This window comes from Branchiostoma lanceolatum, chromosome 18 (genome assembly GCF_035083965.1).
Source record: "Branchiostoma lanceolatum isolate klBraLanc5 chromosome 18, klBraLanc5.hap2, whole genome shotgun sequence".
In the NCBI taxonomy this organism is placed as follows: Eukaryota; Metazoa; Chordata; class Leptocardii; order Amphioxiformes; family Branchiostomatidae; genus Branchiostoma; species Branchiostoma lanceolatum.
Window position 1 is genome coordinate 5,665,111 of NC_089739.1, and position 17,750 is coordinate 5,682,860.

Consider the following 17,750-nt stretch of genomic DNA (forward strand, 5'->3'; position numbering starts at 1 on the left):
CACTAGTAAAGAAACTCAAAGAAGAGACTATGACAATAACATTTATCTGCACAAAAATGCGAAGCTTGAGCTGCGAACCAATAAGATGCAAATAGGGTCACCAAAATGGCGGCTGGGCTGCTTCATTGTTATGGAAAGTGAGTGAAAGCGTTCTATTGCACTAACGTAACATAGAATGCGTGTTATGTAACAAAATACTTACAGTGGATATCTTTTCAAATTAAACCCCTGCAGGCCGATTTGCTCTTCTTATAGATAAACTTCCAACAAATATCAAAAGCATTCACGCAAAATGAATCTGTCAGTTAAGTCAAATTACAAAGTACATCACTTTGAATGTGAGATCAAAATGCCATCAATGGTTACCTCTGTACCATAAGGCTAGTTCAATGACCTGTGACGTCAATGCTAATGATTATAAGAGATGTGAAGGCCGGTGAAGTGAAATATCAAAGGTCACGAGCAGTGGGGGTCATTGACTTGTGCCATCAAAGGTCACTTACCATGAAGGTCAGTTAACTGCCAATCATATTGTCAGTACGTAATGATACGCTCTCACTAATTGTCAGGCTTTCTAAGTAATTCTGTAGTCTTACTTAGTTGTAATTTCATATAAGATCCAATAGGGCAGAGCCATATGTGTTGATATATAATTACCTTCGCCAAGAAGGTTATGTTTTTGGTCAGCGTTCGTGTGTGCGTGCGTTTGTGTACACGATAACTCGAGAATTCATGTATATCCCGGATGGATAATCTTCATATTCAGTATACTGGGTAGGTATCGTTGTACAATAGTATTAGACAAGGACTTCAAGAAGACTAATTAATAAAGGTTGGCATTCTAAACAAAAAAACAAACAAATTCATCTTAGCAAAAATTTTGTCTGAAAGCTGGAAAAATCTTTCATCTTGATCATTGTTCTAAATGCTGACATCCATAGACTTCTTCCGGGGAAAAGTTGGACATGTAAATCACTAAAAATGTCCAGACCTTTAGACAGTAGTATTGTATCGCTGTCAGTCATCACCAACTTGCACCACATAGTGCACAAAATCACGAAATAGATACCGAAAAATTAAGGCATAAAGAGTAAGAAACACATTTCATTTCCAACTTTGCGCCATGTGATTTTCATATGACCGCTAGCCTTGCATACCTCAACGGGAGTACACTTGGAGTCGACTCCGTGGATTTGCATACATTTGTAAACGAGACGTAATTCCGACTTGAGCATGGTCTTAAGGTTGCCCAAGTCGAGTCTGAGAAAAGGGGGACTTGAGTACCCAAAATGTCTGTTTACATAGTCCAAAATTTAAGTCCGCTGATTCAAGTGTCCTTGAAAAATGCGTCTGTAAACTAGGCAACAGTCTCAATACGCGCTGATGCATAGATACTATAGATGTACATTTTTGTCTTTATGCCAAAAAGAATATCCCGAAACATCCCATTAATGGATATTGTATGCTGTTTGCATACCTAACGAGAAGCCTTTGTGGCTGTGACATGTTTCTTCTTATTGCTGTTGGTAGCAAGAATCACATTCTCTTCATTGCAGGCATCCCTTGTAAAACACCTTAGTGACATTCACTGTTGCTAAGCGACGAAGGTATAGAAAGGTTTGATTGACGCGAGGTTTTGTAAAGACAGCAAGGCCATAAAATTCTGATGTTTGATTCTGTAAATTTTATATGCATTACATATACATTGCCTTATCAAAATGATTTTAGTAAAGAAGAAAACAGATATTTCAACAGAAACTTTAACATTGCTCACATTTTTCGTATTTCATATTCACTATGTTTACATCATACAAAATGACGAAAACATGATATCAGAATTGTTGATACAAAGTCCAGACATTTTCAATCTCTCTAAAAATAATGCCAGATCATATAATAAATCAATCAATCAATCGATCAATCAGTCAATTTAGGATAATGTACTTTTAGCATTACCTAAATGAATTAAAATGCAGACAATACATAACAGCAATATTGCGTAGCTAATTAGTAAAACCGCTCGAACTATTCTGCTTTAAAAATTCATACATTCACTCTCGATCGTTAAAAAGCCACCAAAAAAAATCATTTTCTACGGTGTGGCCTGTCTACCTAGTCAAATGTTGCTCAATAACAACGGTACAATCACCTATTTTGACGTATGCGACCATTCCCCCATAAGGCTCAACAAAAACCGCATTATTTATGATCTATAGCTTTACAATGTAATCCAATTTTGGCGAACATACGCCGGCATGACAGCTCGCATACGTGCGATTTAATCTGATTAATGTTTAACCACAGGAAACGGGTTCCTGTTATAAATAGAAAGATATTGAGCCAACGGTCCGTGTTATTGCGAAACCGCTCAATAGAGAAGCGACACCATACAAGCCACAATTGTAATAGCACGAGCCATAAACCACAACGTTAAAACGAATGGTAGATTGGGTGTGCGTAACATACGTATCTGGCAAGTCTAATTTAGTGCACTTTTCAAAGAAATCGGGAGGTGGCGTTACCGATACAGTTGGAAGACACTCAATCACTTGCCAGAAATCTCCAATTAAGAAAGCATCCTTCTTTCCCTCTATGCTTTTAACAATGATGTTATGTTTTCGAGATCCATACGTGTGTTTCGGACACTTAACCGGAGCAATCGCCAGGTGGCGTTAGTAACCTAAGCAGTTGTATTAAAGCACTCACTTGCCATAATTCTCCAATCAAGGAATCATCCTTCCTTGCTTCTTTACTTTTGCCAAGGTTATGTTTCGGGATCTGTGTGTGTATGCAATCATCTGTCGACGTGCTTTGGCTACGACGGGGTTATACCGCCCCTTACGGGGTGATATACCCTTTCGTTGGCTGTCATACAAGACGGGGATGCGCCAGTTCTCCCGTCCAGATATACTATGCATATACACTTTTCTGAGCAATTGTTAGCCGGTGTTAGGAACCAATACAGTACTCATCCACTCACTTGACAGAATTCTCCGATCAAGGGAGCAGCCTACCTTTCTTCCTTACTTTCGCCCAGAAAGTTATGTTTTGGGGTCCTTGTGTATATGAAAATATCAACAGTAAAGCTAAGAGGGGGTTGGGTTGAGCAAGAGTATGGAAAATATATAGTATACGGTAACATGTACATGTATGATGGATGTACATAATATGTGCATTGATATATAAACGTTTAACGTAACACAATGTTAGGATACTTGATTTCTTGAAACTCCGTCAAGACTATCATTTGCATTGTACTTTGTATGGCTGGATACTTGTCTCTGTTAAGTATCAAATCCTGTGCAGAAAAAAAATACCTTGAATTACTACCTTTATTTCACTACTGCAATGAAAAAGTATCTTGTGTTTAAGGTTTCGAATTCCTTGAATTTGTTTACCATGAACATGTTCGTCATTATCATTATCTTTTAGACTATTGATGATCATTTTGCGTTTAATGTAGTTTCCCAGATTTGTAACAATTCCTCTTTTTCACAACGCATAAGAATGAATTGTAATACAATATCTATTGAAAATCTGCCCATGAGGAGAACCATTGTAAATGTCTGGTTCAGCTGGCTGTTCTTTCTGGGGAAACCGCTAGCTGCCGCTCTTGCCGCTTTCCGTAGCCTTTTCGTGCGTTTCCTTGGCAGTGATGTTAGTTGTTGTCGTCTCGTGTCACACAACAAACTGACATCACTGCCTCTGTAGCGCACAATAACCATGTTCCCTTCCGATTGGAACTGGCTTCTCTGGTCCACCGTAGACGTTGTTGAGTGTGAACGGCTCTGCAGGACTACTGTAGAATCTCTGACGAGCTCGAGTGCTGTTGTGTCGTCCGATCTTCATGAAGTTGTCGTCTTCCTCTTCTCCATTTTCCCCGGTTCTGCTCCTGCATCCTGTTTCCTGTTGAGAAAAAGGAAGCGTGTTGAAATCGTTTGGTGAATAATTTGCTTTCGGTCTGTCTGTATGTTTGTTTGTCTTTGTGTGTGTCCCAGGTTTAAAGTCGTTTAATCTGAGTGGCAGGAAGTGAAGTTGGCCATGGTTTACATTTACGAAGCCTTGCAGGAAGGTAGGAAAATGCATAGGGCCATCCAAGGAAAATAAAGGTTTCTACTCTACTACTCTACTATAGACAGAATTAGCAAGAATTCATAATGATGAATAAAACAAGAAATTTACAAAAAACTCTAACTATTTCACGGAGGTATGATATGACTCGATGAGATCTTCGCTTTCTTGTTCGGTATAATCGAAGGGCCATATTCTCTTGCCATGAGACCCTGCATGTTTGTACCATCGCAATACCCAATTAAATACCCAATGAAATGAATTGTATGATCTTACATATCAATTCATTCTGTTTTCGTTGTAAGGTTTGGTGACTTCGATACTAGCCGCCGTATGAAATCAGTGTTGTATTGAGTAGATGTTCGAAATGCGAAGAAAAGAATCCTACGTTCTTCCCATTCTGATCTACACATAGTGTTTTATAAATAGTGTCCAGGTTTATTAATCATATCTGCATATACAATAAATAATACTCATCATCAACCCGGAACTTCAAGGCATATTTCCAAATATGGAGATATAAAATTGTGTCCTTACGCCCAAAAAAATCATTTTCACTGGCGAATTGAACAAATGTTCACCAAGACAGGGACCCCCCATGTTCTTTGTGGCAAACAAGGCTAGGTCTCCACTGACTGGACCAATTTATTCAAGGAAATACAGATTTTGTAGGAAGTTCAGTAGGTACTACAATCGTACATAATTAACAGTGCTAAAAGACATGTTTGAACTTTGAACCAAAATGCACTGCACTGACACAAAAGAAGACCTTGAATTTGTCCACCAAATGACTATGCCACCATTGACGAATACAGTGTCGACAACAAAACAACGGATTCCGTCCTCCCCAAACCGTTCTAATCGGGAAATGAAGGCCATGACCATAGTGCCACAGTGGGGTCGTGTGGCGTAACGGCAGGGTGTTCGGCCCAGAGCCCAGCAGTCCCGGGTTTGAATCCCCTGACCACCTGGCCACTGATGTTGTGCCTTTAGGTGTAAAAATGGGTTTACTGTTCTCTGTACGTGGCACAGTTAGAATAAGTTATGAAAGTACAGTGCCGCATCGCCCTTGTCTGTCCAACAGCGAAATTAATAAAAAAGACAACAAAACAGCCACTGGTCTAGGCGTGTGGCCGTGTATCTATCCTGGTTATATAAAAACACATTTTCAACACTCCCTTTGATAGTCCAGCAAATATTAAGCTTACCTACCTTCACATGCCAAAAAAATCTGTTCCGCTAGAAATGGACTTTCTAACTGTTGCTCCTGCTTATATAGCACGCCATATAAAAAGGAAGAACCCACTCCTGCAAAACGCTTACGTACATGCACGATAATGAATGACGATGCTCATTACGTTTGACGTAGACTATTTCATTAGGGTACTAATGTCGCTACTTCAAAGCGAATTGTTAACGGCCATTTGAAAGAGAACAATTAAGACCGCATGTATGTCATAGGTTTGTGATGTCACGAGCATCGCAAGAGAGGGACGGAAAACGCTAGTAGTTAACACAATTCCCTGTGCTCCAATAGAGAAGTGTATTGAAAGGAACAACCGCGATTTCATTGGGATCATTTGACTTACGTCACGGCCCAGTGACGTCAAACTCAGCCCTTACCGCCTTTAAGAATTCCAATATTCAATGACTTAGAAAAGACCGACTTAGAAACAAGAATATGGGCTAAATTTTGTGCATCTAGTAAAATGTTTTCTCTTGTCCAACATTAATGCATTGATAAACGATTTTGTTTTACATTTTACTGAGAAAATTGACGGTACGTCGTTTTGACTGCATATTAGGATAAAGTCGCCAGATGTCGCTATTTGCTATTGCAACCCGTGCAACAGGTAGGTGCGGCCTGACGTCAATGGACACCATTGGCGTTAGATCTTGCCAGCGGCTGGAAAGCGTTTCAACAACCTGAATTCCACGATTCAAAAACAACTGACGTGTATCAAGACGAAGGAATGAACACTACGCAACCACTACACGTCCTCAGAGTGCGTCAATATCACCAAGGCCATTTTTAAGCCATTTCAGTTGGGGGGGGGGGGCTTCTTGCATGAGCTATGCTGTAAGAAGCTAAGAGCCATGCGCACGAGACACAAACGACACACGTGCACACACAAATAAGCGCGCACACACAAACGTACGCACACACACACAGACAAACACATGCACAGACACAAGCACGCACACACACACACATACACACAAATACACACAGCCTAGTTAAATATGCTCTTTGCTGATGGAACTAAGCGTTCAGTGACCTTTATAGGTTTGAAGACTGAACCCATTTGACCTTTCAAAATGACGGGCCCAGCCCTTAGTTTGACCCGTACCCCACCCATCCCCACCCCTAACAGTCACCCTCAGATGACCTTGCGGTTTACACAGGTGACATTTTCTTTGACGTAATCTTTGAACCACTGACACCTTGGTATGTGAAGCACAATTTTGTGCCAAACTCAACATTGTTAATGATATTTGAAGAATTTTCTTTGGAGCAATCATATCAAATATTTCAAAACCTGACATATTAATGTTTGTTAAAAATGAATGCAAGTTTGATTGAAATACGTGTATGGCCTCTGGTACCCACAAAGTCATGACGTCAAAACCCAATATGTCATAATTTTATGCCCGAGGCAACGCCGCAACCTTTTGTGTTTCATCGATGCATTTTCCTTTACTGCCAACTCGTCAGAACGCAAAAGGGCAAGCCAGAAAAATTGTGATATGTGAAAACCTAGATTATTATTTCTTATCAAAGAAGGTTGATAACAAAAGTGACAAACTGGCTAAGAAATTAAAATGAGAGACGACAAAATTTTGGAACGGAACTGTGAACTTTCAGCACAGCCCCAAGAATTTCATTTGGTACCGTCCCGAAACTTACGGCTTCCGAGAAGTCATTGTTTATTTGCCACGGTCAAATCGACTGTAATTCATACAACTTCCGCCAGGATCGCGATTTAGGTGGAACCGCCCAAACTGCACCCTATTAAATGATACAATTTCTAAAGGGCTTATCTTGAAAGTACAAGGAAACATTCAAAAAGTTGTCAATGAGTTGAAAAAAAAGGGTACAAAATGCCCCGTTGAAGAACTGAAGTCTTAAGAATTGCATAGGTGTGTATGCTCGACTACAAGGTCACATTTGAAATCTCGCCATTTCGATCCACCAAGCGCACACAGGAAGACCATTGTTTGTATTCACTCTTGTTCAACAAAGAAATGATAGGCGGGGCCATTCGGTCTGCTTAGAACATGTAGAAAGAAGCTGAATACGGGAGGAACCAGACTTTCTTATGTTCTAAACTTCAAACTGATAGTATGCTAGGTATAGGCTCAATGGGCATCTATTATTTTGTTGCAAACATATTCAAATTTCAACCGTGGCTAATGCCCATGTCACACGTGCACAGCAGAAAAAAAAAATGATCCGCCGACAAGTGTGCGAGCTCTAAATCCATATTCTGCAGTAATGCGCCGTTCTCTCGGTCATTGCGCGATATTCACAGATTCCTGAGCCCCGTTCAATGTGACGGGGTTGATTTGAGAAAATTACGCTGGAGTCTCTGACGACGGATTTTGAGATTCGGCCACCTTCTGGTCAACAAATACGACCAAGGCGCGCACTATTCGATAGTTATTCACCAACCCCTATCAAAAACGCACACACTGGGTGCTCGATAAACCCTAAAGTAGCCCCATCTGTTTCCAGCAAATGAAATACTGGTAAACCCTTCACCCCTAGTGCATGTCAACCATCCCCGCCTCGCTTTTTGACCTATTACTCAACACATTCACATGTGAGAGTATCGAATGCCAACTATGAAATTAGTCTAAAACATCAGCCTCCAGCAAAGGTTCCCGACATTGAAGAAAATAGTCTAGCTCCTCACTACACCAATAAGCGTGAATGACACATTTATCCTCGCAGTTCTTGCTTGAAATGAAACTGTAATTTGTGACTCTGACTGTTAATCAGCTATTTTCAAACTCGTCGACAATGTCTGGTGTACGAGCCTACTTCTACCCAAAATGGCGGCCATACCGCCCGTCTCGTCCCCAGGAACCGGTGACTCATTCCCGGGTATGACTCACCCACCGACGAATCTGCCGCTATTTTCAGCCCCACAACCAGTCAAAACAAAGAGCCCAACACGGAAATAAAATTTCTCCCCTCAGATTCCGCTCATACGATCAAACCATTAAAGGAAATGTTCACTTGAACCTCTCTAAACAAAATTGATAACACTTGTTTTCAGCATCAGGCAAAAATGGCGGTAAATTCGGGGTTTTATTTTTCCAGACGTACTGCAAGCCCGCCCTCCCCCATAGTGACTCATTCGAGTGTGATTCATACCGCTATGTCTAGCACCCGCCCAACAATCATTAAAGATAACCATATGCTTTCCTGGTACAATTTTGGCTGACAAACTTTTCAAAGGTGCCCCAGTTTTAGTGAAATCATCTCGAAGCAAACCTACGTCTAAAAAAAACAACTATTAGGTACACTAAAGTTTTAGATACATACCCTTAAATGGTTGTAAAATAGACGTAAAGTAAAAGAGCAAAGAAAAGTGAAGGTTTCACAGACGAAAAAGGAGACGTAGTTAAAGTATATGTCGCTCGTCCGTTACCATTGTCTAAACAGTTCTGAAAGAACAACAACGAACCAAAAATTCTTCCTCATTTCTTTTCCCTGTTGTTACGCCATTAATAAATCTTGTATCACTACCTTTTTAGATATGGTATGAATAATTAAAGAGAATTTTGCTTACCAAATGTGGAGACACAAAGATTTGGTCTAGTCAGTCGCAGCCTGTTGTGCCGCCCGGCCAGTGTCTGATGTCCTAGTGCAGACTGACCGCAGCAGAGCACATGGCGACACCAACGACTTTCTTTTAAACGATAAAGGTGGGCGGTGGTACGCGGAGCAAACCATTCCACTTTCTCAAGGGGGAGTTATAAAAATAAATCTGTGCTTTCCACGTACTTTCTACGCTACCATGTTATAAGATTTGTCAAAAACACAGAACTTTTTAAGTATTGTTCATTTTTGTGAGGTTTAGAATGTTGGTTCCCTTTTTCAGTTGCGCAATTTGATTGGAAGTGACGCAACTACCTTAAACTTATCCCAGTCACAACTCGCTCTATTAACCTATTTTTTCTGAATGACGTAATTTGTTGGCAGACTACCTATTTTTAATCAAATGGTTCAACAATGTCTTAAATAACTATTCTAAGTTAAGAATAAATCTTACAGTGACATGTACTTACTATTATTTCCTCATACTGTATACAAAGTACAAACAACTAGTAGAAAGGTAAAAATCTTTTGGAAAGTCGTTTCCTAAAAATTCACAATTAGATACGTCGGGCGATGTTTTTGTGGTTGGATTTTCAGCGAGGCCCTGACAAAACAAAAAGAGAAAATGACGACAATTTTATAGCCTGGGTACCATCCTTTTATAATACTGGCTCCCATACTCGCTCACTAAAAACGTATGGCTAGGAGTATGGTAGCCGCGGAAAACCAACCAAGATGGCGCCCAGGCTAATATTTTCAGTTACAAGACATATGTACAGCCTCATTACCCCTAAGGGTACCTACTGGCTGAGCTTCAAGGTGAATATAATACTTTCATGACATGTCCCGACTAAAATACTCTCAAATTCGCTGTCGTAGACCTATCGCACGACCTATGTGACCACTTTCAAATGTTTTTGTTTTCAAAATGTAATTGTATGAAATGTTGCAATTGCAACAGCTTAAGTTTGTACAATTCTTCTACGACATGTCCCAACTAGAATACCCCCAAAGTCGCTGTCGTATAGACGTATCGCACGGCTGATGTGACCACTTTCACATCTGCATTTTCTGTCAAATTTATTTCTAAATCTATTCATTTGCAATTGCAACTATTCCTTTGATGAATAAATCTTGTTGAAAATAATAGGTTAAATTCAATATCAATCTAATTCAGATATTCATTGAGAGAGAAATCTAAAAGTAAAACACAAGAAAAAATAGGTTACCTCATTTTTCACTTGTTAGGTTAAAGTTGAAGTTAAACATTTGAGTATCACATGGTTGACAAAAACAGGAAATCGTCAATGGTTTCCAGAAAGACTTGTGACAGGAAGTTCTCAATGACAATGCGACAAGGAAAATAAACAGACGATTCAGGAAGCCTGATTTTCGACGAAAACACGAAAACCCTTCCCAAATAATCTTTACGAAAAAAAATGAAAAAAAATGCGAAAAAAAGATAATAACAACAAATTTATGATGAAAAAATAACTAAAACTTGAGTTCATCTGTGTCAAGCAATAACGTGAACATTACACAAAATTATAACACAAATGGGTGTTATATATGAAATCGTAGTTACAACGTGTGAATCATTTTAATTTGAAAAGTGATACAATAGACACAATGACATCAGCTATTCATGTTGAATGTTAAACATTTAAAGCAATATCTATATGTAATCCAAATTATTATTTTTTGTTTCTGTACAGTTAAACTGTAAGAATTATGATCAAAGACAGTTGCGGTACGTTGTAGGTTCTGAGAAATAGCCAACTTGCAATTGAAATGCCTATCACTTTGAAAACTCAATTCGTATATGTTGACACAGGAGTCGTATATGTTAAAAATGCACCAGATACGTTTTAGATATCTTAAACACATAACGTTATACCTAGTCACTTTTCTCTTTTTCGAATCAAACACAGAAAAACACCATTTTAAAGCATTCGTAGAGCAAGTGATTTCTTTTAGAGACCTACAAATTTGAAAGAATTAGCACAATTTTCTTTTTCATTTTCCAAATGTAAGACCCCCAAGTGTCATACAACATATGTTGATGTTAGTATGTACGGGTGTAATGAACTTGAAATTTGAACTAGAAAAATATATTTGTAGACATACAGATTCCTACTGAGACAATGTCCTTTAATATGTTAAGTTTAACGCTACAAATATCGTCTTGAATTACCATTTTGATCCTTCACATGGAAGCCACAAGGTGTTAGGATTGCAAAAATACATGTCATAGCCTGTTTTCTCCGATGATGACTATACAAATGTCTTTTCCTGTATACTTTTATCCCCAGTTCAGTCTTAACAAGAACAACCTTTAAACCCTATTGTTGACGCGACAAATCTAATCTCTGGTTAAAATCTGATTTCTCATTTGAACTCTGCAACGTTCTTTGAATTGTGGTGATGACCAAAATACATATAAATAGCCAGATTTGGTCTTTTGTGACTGTAGAAATGAATTTTTCTGTAACCTATCCTTGTGTATAATTCCGGCGTCAAAGATAGCCGCCATTTTCTTTTTAGGAAGAAATTTCAGCACAATATTTGACCATGTAAACGAGTATGATTCGCATAAAAGAATGTTAAAACAAGTTATGAAGTTTTTTTGTTAGAGAAAGGCCGCTTTATCGAAATAAAAACATTTTCGTATACAAAATATTCATCCAATAAAAAAATACATTATGGATGTAAGATATTTCGTTGTATGTGTACTTGCTAGCTGTAGAACGCTATATTGTACTTCTTTCAGCGCAGGTGGGTTTGATAAAACAGAATATATCTATGATGTTTTGTTGTTCCCAACCCCTTAACACGGCTTTTCCGTGTTAAACATGTCTGTTGTTTAAGAGTGTTAGCTTTCATTCCTGAAAAAAATGCAATAGATGCAAGCTATTGTGTTGGATGTGTACTTGCTAGATATAGAGCGTTAGATTGTATTTCTTTCAGCACGGGTGGGTTTTAATAGAATAAACCTATAATTATGGAATTTTCTTGTTCCAACCCCTTAATACGGCTTTTCCGTTTGAAGCATGTCTATTGTTAAGGGTGTTTGATAGCCTTTATCCAAGAAAAAGAATGCATTAGATGCAAGCTAGTGTCTTGTTAGCTACAGAACGTTACATTGCACAGTAATCTTTCAGCGCAGGTGGATTGGTTAAAACAGAATATACCTCTGACATTCTGTTCTTCCCACTAGTACCCCCTTAACATGGCTTTCCTGTGTCGCATCCTTCGTGTCTATTGTTCAGGGTGTTAGCTTCCCTTTTTTTCGTCCATTTTGCAAAATGAAAGGGATAAGGGACAGCTGGCGGAAGTATCCAATACCAGACTGTGAGTCACCGCGTGGTGGGGTAAAGCTGGAATTTTCCACGGCCTTTGTTAAAAACTGTGTCAAAGACAAAACGTGATTTTTTTTCAGGCGTAGCTATTTGTCTCATTTATTTAGTTTAAAAATTGAAGTCTTTACGCTAAAACACAATTACTTGTTGTATTATTGTTACAATCGCTAGTGAATAACAATGAGCAAACATTTTTTTTCAAGACTGTGTGAAAGATAATTAAGCGTGATCTTTTACAGGCGTAGTTATTCATCTCATTTATTTTAGTTCAAAAATTTACGTACTTCAGCCAAAGCACATTCACCTGTGGTAACATTGGTAAAATCGCGTGAAGAAGTACTAGTATTCATATATTAACCTCCTGCTAGTGAACAAAATTAACCAACACCTTTGTTTAAAACTGTGTCAAAAATAAAGCGTGATTTTTTTATAGGCATAGCTATTTATCTCATTTCTTTTAGTTCAAAAATTCAAGTATTTCAACCAAAGCACATTTACCTGTGGTAATATTGACAAAATCGCATGTAGAAGTATTCATATATTGAGTCCTACTAGTGAAAAAAATGAGCAAACACATTTGTTCATAACTGTGCCAAAGATAAAGAGTGATTTTTACAGACGTAGCTATTTTTCTTTCTTTTTTTTTAGTTCAAAAAGTATTTCATCTAAAGTACATGAACATGTTGTAACATTGGCAAAACCGCGTGTAGAAGTATTCATATTTTAGTCCTACTAGTAAAAAAAATGACAAGACACCTTTGTTCAAAACTATGTCAATGATCAAGCGGGATTTTTTTTTCAGGCGTGGCTATCTGAGCTCTTGTCGTTCAAAAATTAAAGTTTTTCAGCTAAAACACATTTACCTACACATTGCGTGTATAAGTAGTCATATATCAACCTCATGCTAGGGAAACACCTTTGTTTAAAACTGTGTCAAAGATAAAGCGTGATTTTTTACAGACGAAGCTATTTCTCTCATTTCTTTTAGTTAAAAAAATCAAAGTATTTCAGTCAAAGTATATTTTACTTGTGGTAACATTGGCACAATCCTGTGTAGAAGTATTCATTTATTATCGTGCTGCTACTGAAAAAATGAGCAATTTGTATACACATGTACAAGAAAGCGAGAAGCCATACCTATATCTTAACCAGTTTCACGAATAATTTGGTATGTTATTCTTCACAAGGCGACCTCTACGTTTAAGCACCGGGTATAAAGGTGCAAGAAATGTAAAGGCCTTTTAAAAGGATAATTGAACCCTCTGAAATTGTCTTTATCATTAACATATCCATTCAGAGGTTTGGTATAAAAACCTAGTTCTACCAGATCTGTCCTTAGTCACTGACGAAAGACAGCGGATGCTATCTGAAACGTCTGACTGTTTCAAAATTTTATCCAGTTGCTTGAGTAACTATTTTGGCGTATCTTATTACCTGGATGTCTAACCTTCATCAACGTGTTAATGCCTTCTTTTGTTAAAATCTCCGTAAATATGGCGACGTTTGCCAGTTGAAATTTGAAAATTTTCCTTTGCTTTGTTACTGTTTCACTAACTTTGTGTTTTGCCGATAAAATCCCGGCTGCTATAATATTTAAGATTGAATGGAATTCTAAATGTAGAAAATTAAACAATTGTATGGATACAATGGAATGCTAAACATATAGTTTTCAATTCAATTCTTTATCGAATGTGATATTGTACATTCGATTAGTTTCTTGCGATTGTGAATTATCTTGAATTGGATTGACATATCGTCGTATTTCAGCCTTGTTGATAAGTTTTGTTCCTTTATGTAACTGAATTTTAGAATATACTTTAACAATAAAATCGCTTCTTTGGTTCTTTTTCATCAAGAACAAAAAATGGTCTTGGTGGTTTACAACATAAACGAATCAAAACTTGTTTTGCCGATTGGCCGTTCACTAAAATGACAGTATCCTATCTTTAGTACAGTAGTCAACACTAAATGCCAAACATGCAAAACATCCGCGTGTTTAAATACACGCAATGCGACCACCAACGAATTTCTGTCCATGATACGAGTGAAATATTTGCTCCTTACAATATGGCATTTTGTATACTGTTCAGATATGTGTTTACATACACACAAAGCTACATGATAAGAAAATACTTGATATCCAAGAAAACTACCATTCATGTATACACAGAAGTAGATAATGCACAACGGATTAGTGGGAAATGAAATACATTTCATTTGTAAATGTCCTTATTATGAGGATGAAAGCTTTTTGAAACAATTCAAGCAATCTTCCCGAGATTTCACCCTCTACAAAACCTAAGGAAAAACTTTGACTACAATCGCAAAACCTATTTATCACTAAAAACGTGGGACTTTTTATTAGCCACTGCCTAAAAAAAAATCAAACCCCAGTGATGTACGTAGAAATAGCAGACAGATCCATAAAGACAAGACAATTTTACCATCGTATCTGTCATGTCTGTGTCACAGTGTCCCTTAAGCTTTACAGATTTGGGCATGGGTATGTGGATAAACACTGTCTAAATCGTCGTCTACATAGTGCGCATTTAGTTAGTTTGATTTTTTCTTGATCAACAAGAACATTAAAAGGTACAAATCACAGTGGTAGCAGACAAAGTAAAAATCAAAGCTAACAATGACCAATGAAAGAACAGTAGTAACATTACAGTATTAAAGTTTGGTTGGGCAAGCCGGGATGAAAGAGAAATCGAAAAAAAACGTCATATCTAGAGTTGTGTATGTAAATTGTATACATGTGCTAGTGTTGAGCGGTTCATACGTAAGAAAATGCAGTGAAAATGAAAGCGTTTAGTATTGACAGTATATTTGGGGTTGAAAAAGAATTATGTTAGTTTTTGGGACAAGTAAAGGTTAACTGAGTAGTAGGTTGGAACGGGCTTTTTCAGATAAATTCTTCAAATACACCCTACCATGTTCTGTGGTATATTGCAGGGAAGGTTCGCTATCTGCTGGATTTCGATTCATAGTATGTTACTAATATCAAGAAGCATTTTGTTGTCTTTTATCAGTTTGTCCAAGGAGGTTTAAATCAAAACCGCCTTGGTTTGTCATTGTTATTGATAGATTGATTGATTGTATCTGTTCTTTTAATTCATCTGAGAATTATTTCATTAGTATTGTGAGTAGTATTCGTTACGTTTAGAGTAAGGGGGCTTAGCATACGGACACGAATAGACGTAAAACAACTCGAATATTCGTTTATCAAGGTAAGACATCCAGGTAAACAATATACAAAGACACTTCCAACCGTATAGAATTAAATCTCCGGATTTTATCCAGTAGTAGAGTTTGAATTGTCTTTATGTAACTCGAATATTCTCTTCTAAATCTTCGATAGTATTTTCCCCTGTGAACTAATGTTAACGTAGCTTCCGGCATTACGGAAAAAGTGGAGGACTTGTATTTTAAAACACCAGTCCTAAGGTCTATAGCTAATACTTATGGGGCTTGAAAAAAAAACTAGTCTAATATGTCAGGACTCTTAATGCATGGGCCACAATGTGATAAATAATAATCTTTACAAAAGTGAACATTTGAACATTGTTTACACTTATAGCGTGGCTGTAATTTTTGACACTGAGTAAATTTTATGTAAGCTACAATTGGAATCTAGTATAGTTCTAGTTCTATCTTTTATGACCACTGTATATTCCGTGTCAGGCAAATGCAGCAGGCTTATGAATTATGCCCGACCTTTTAACAAGGTCCTAAGTCCGGTCAAAGATATAACCTGAGCTATTTTTGTACTCTGTGTGTGGCACCTGTCACACAAAGGGCATAGTCCACACCATACTAAGTACGCTAGCGCTGGCTGAAAAAAAGTACAGTTTCGTCAAATAGGAAGAAAAATTTGCCAGGAGAATTTGGTCAGCACAGGGCTTCGCTTGCCCCCTGAGTTACCGAGAAGAGATGTTGCCCCAACCGCGGGCGCTCTTGATGAATTTTACTGTCCACAACGCCTTAGGAAGGCCCGGTTGAGGTTATATAGGGGGCAGAATATTCTCCAAAAATGTGTTTACAAAATGGCGATATTCAAGCACTATAATGTACAAATCATTGTATTTCTAATGAATGTATAATGTCTCAAGTGTGGTACTTGGACAAGAAATACTGCTAGAATATAGATTTAGAATAACTCGAAATGTCGTATGAGAAATTGACAAAAGAAAACGGTGCCCTCCCCGACCCCCAATAAAAGTCTACATAAACTTAGTACAATACTAGTTTATAAAAGAGCTTCCGCGAGTAGATGTACGTGTGCATACACTCTAAACACATGTTTTAGTAAGGCCTACTTCCCTATTGAGGGAATATGTAACCTACGGGTGGTAAAGTCGGCAAAATGCCATACTTAAAAGGGGGAGGGGGCAAATATTACACCCGTATTACATACTGAAATTTGTTGGTGGTCACATCGTTCGTGTAATAGCTAAAACATTTGGGGAATGAAAGGACAAAATTTGATATTTTACGTGAACCTTTTTAGGCATAAAGCCTGACTAATGTAAATGTTGTACTGGTCATCTAAATTGGCGAAGTATTTAGACGGCTGTTCGCCCGTTGTTAACTCATCCGTGTCATAACATTTCAAGCGTAATACAAAATATTAGGACGTAAGGGTAACATCTACAAACAAAATTCCACCAGGGTACATAATTCCGCCACCCAGAAAAGACACTTTCAAACAGATTTCCAACCCAACTTCTCCCAGTATAATGCACTCCTGTATATCTAAACTAGTACTGTGCATACCTGGGGGGTGCTGCACTGGAGATCTCTCAAACGTACTGTTTTTCAAAGTGGCGGATTTATGTAACCTGACGGATTAATGTTAATGGGGGTTACTATCTGAACAAAAACGAACCGACTTCACGTAATGCGAATTTAGATACCTACATGATGTAACACGTGTAAATCTATACTTTGACCTCCAAATACAGCCGTAAGGTCGCTAAAAGAAGTGTTAAGTTGACCGAGCGAACGTTTCAGATAAAATCATGGTAAAAATTACATAATTCAGAAACTTAACCTCACGACAAGCATAAAAATTGGTCCTTATTTAATTTCTTACCCGTTTTCCAGCGCAGATCATGAGGAAGTAATGGCGGAAATGCGGGGCGTAGTCGGGGTCTGAAAATATATTTCCTGTCTCGCGTTGGGTTCTAAAAGCCGCTCGCTATGTCACCGGCGAAATATCTCCACCGCCCACGGTGACTAGCTCCAGTGTCGCCGCCGCATTTTCTTCCTCCTGTGCCCGGCTTTTGGCTAAGGTAAGACACCGTTTTTTAGTTCTAAGACTTCGAGAGTAAAGGCGGCTTATTTGTAAGAAAAACAAGGAGTGGTCTGTCGGAAATGAAAAGGGAGCGGCTTTGATAAAAGACAATGACCACAGGGTGGACCTGGAGCAAAATTCAAACACTTCAACAAACCCGCCCTTTCTAGTGACGTCATTGGACATCCGGTGACGT

The 17,750-nt window shown here is 38.2% G+C and overlaps 1 long non-coding RNA gene across 1 annotated transcript; it reads right to left on the minus strand.

Annotated features, from left to right (window-relative positions):
• Positions 1-3,314: 3,314 nt before the first annotated feature.
• On the minus strand, positions 3,315-17,750 carry LOC136424456 (uncharacterized). The gene is made up of 2 exons (XR_010753891.1): positions 17,354-17,750; positions 3,315-3,906 (listed from the first exon to the last, which is right to left on the minus strand). It is a non-coding gene; the product is annotated as an uncharacterized lncRNA (long non-coding RNA).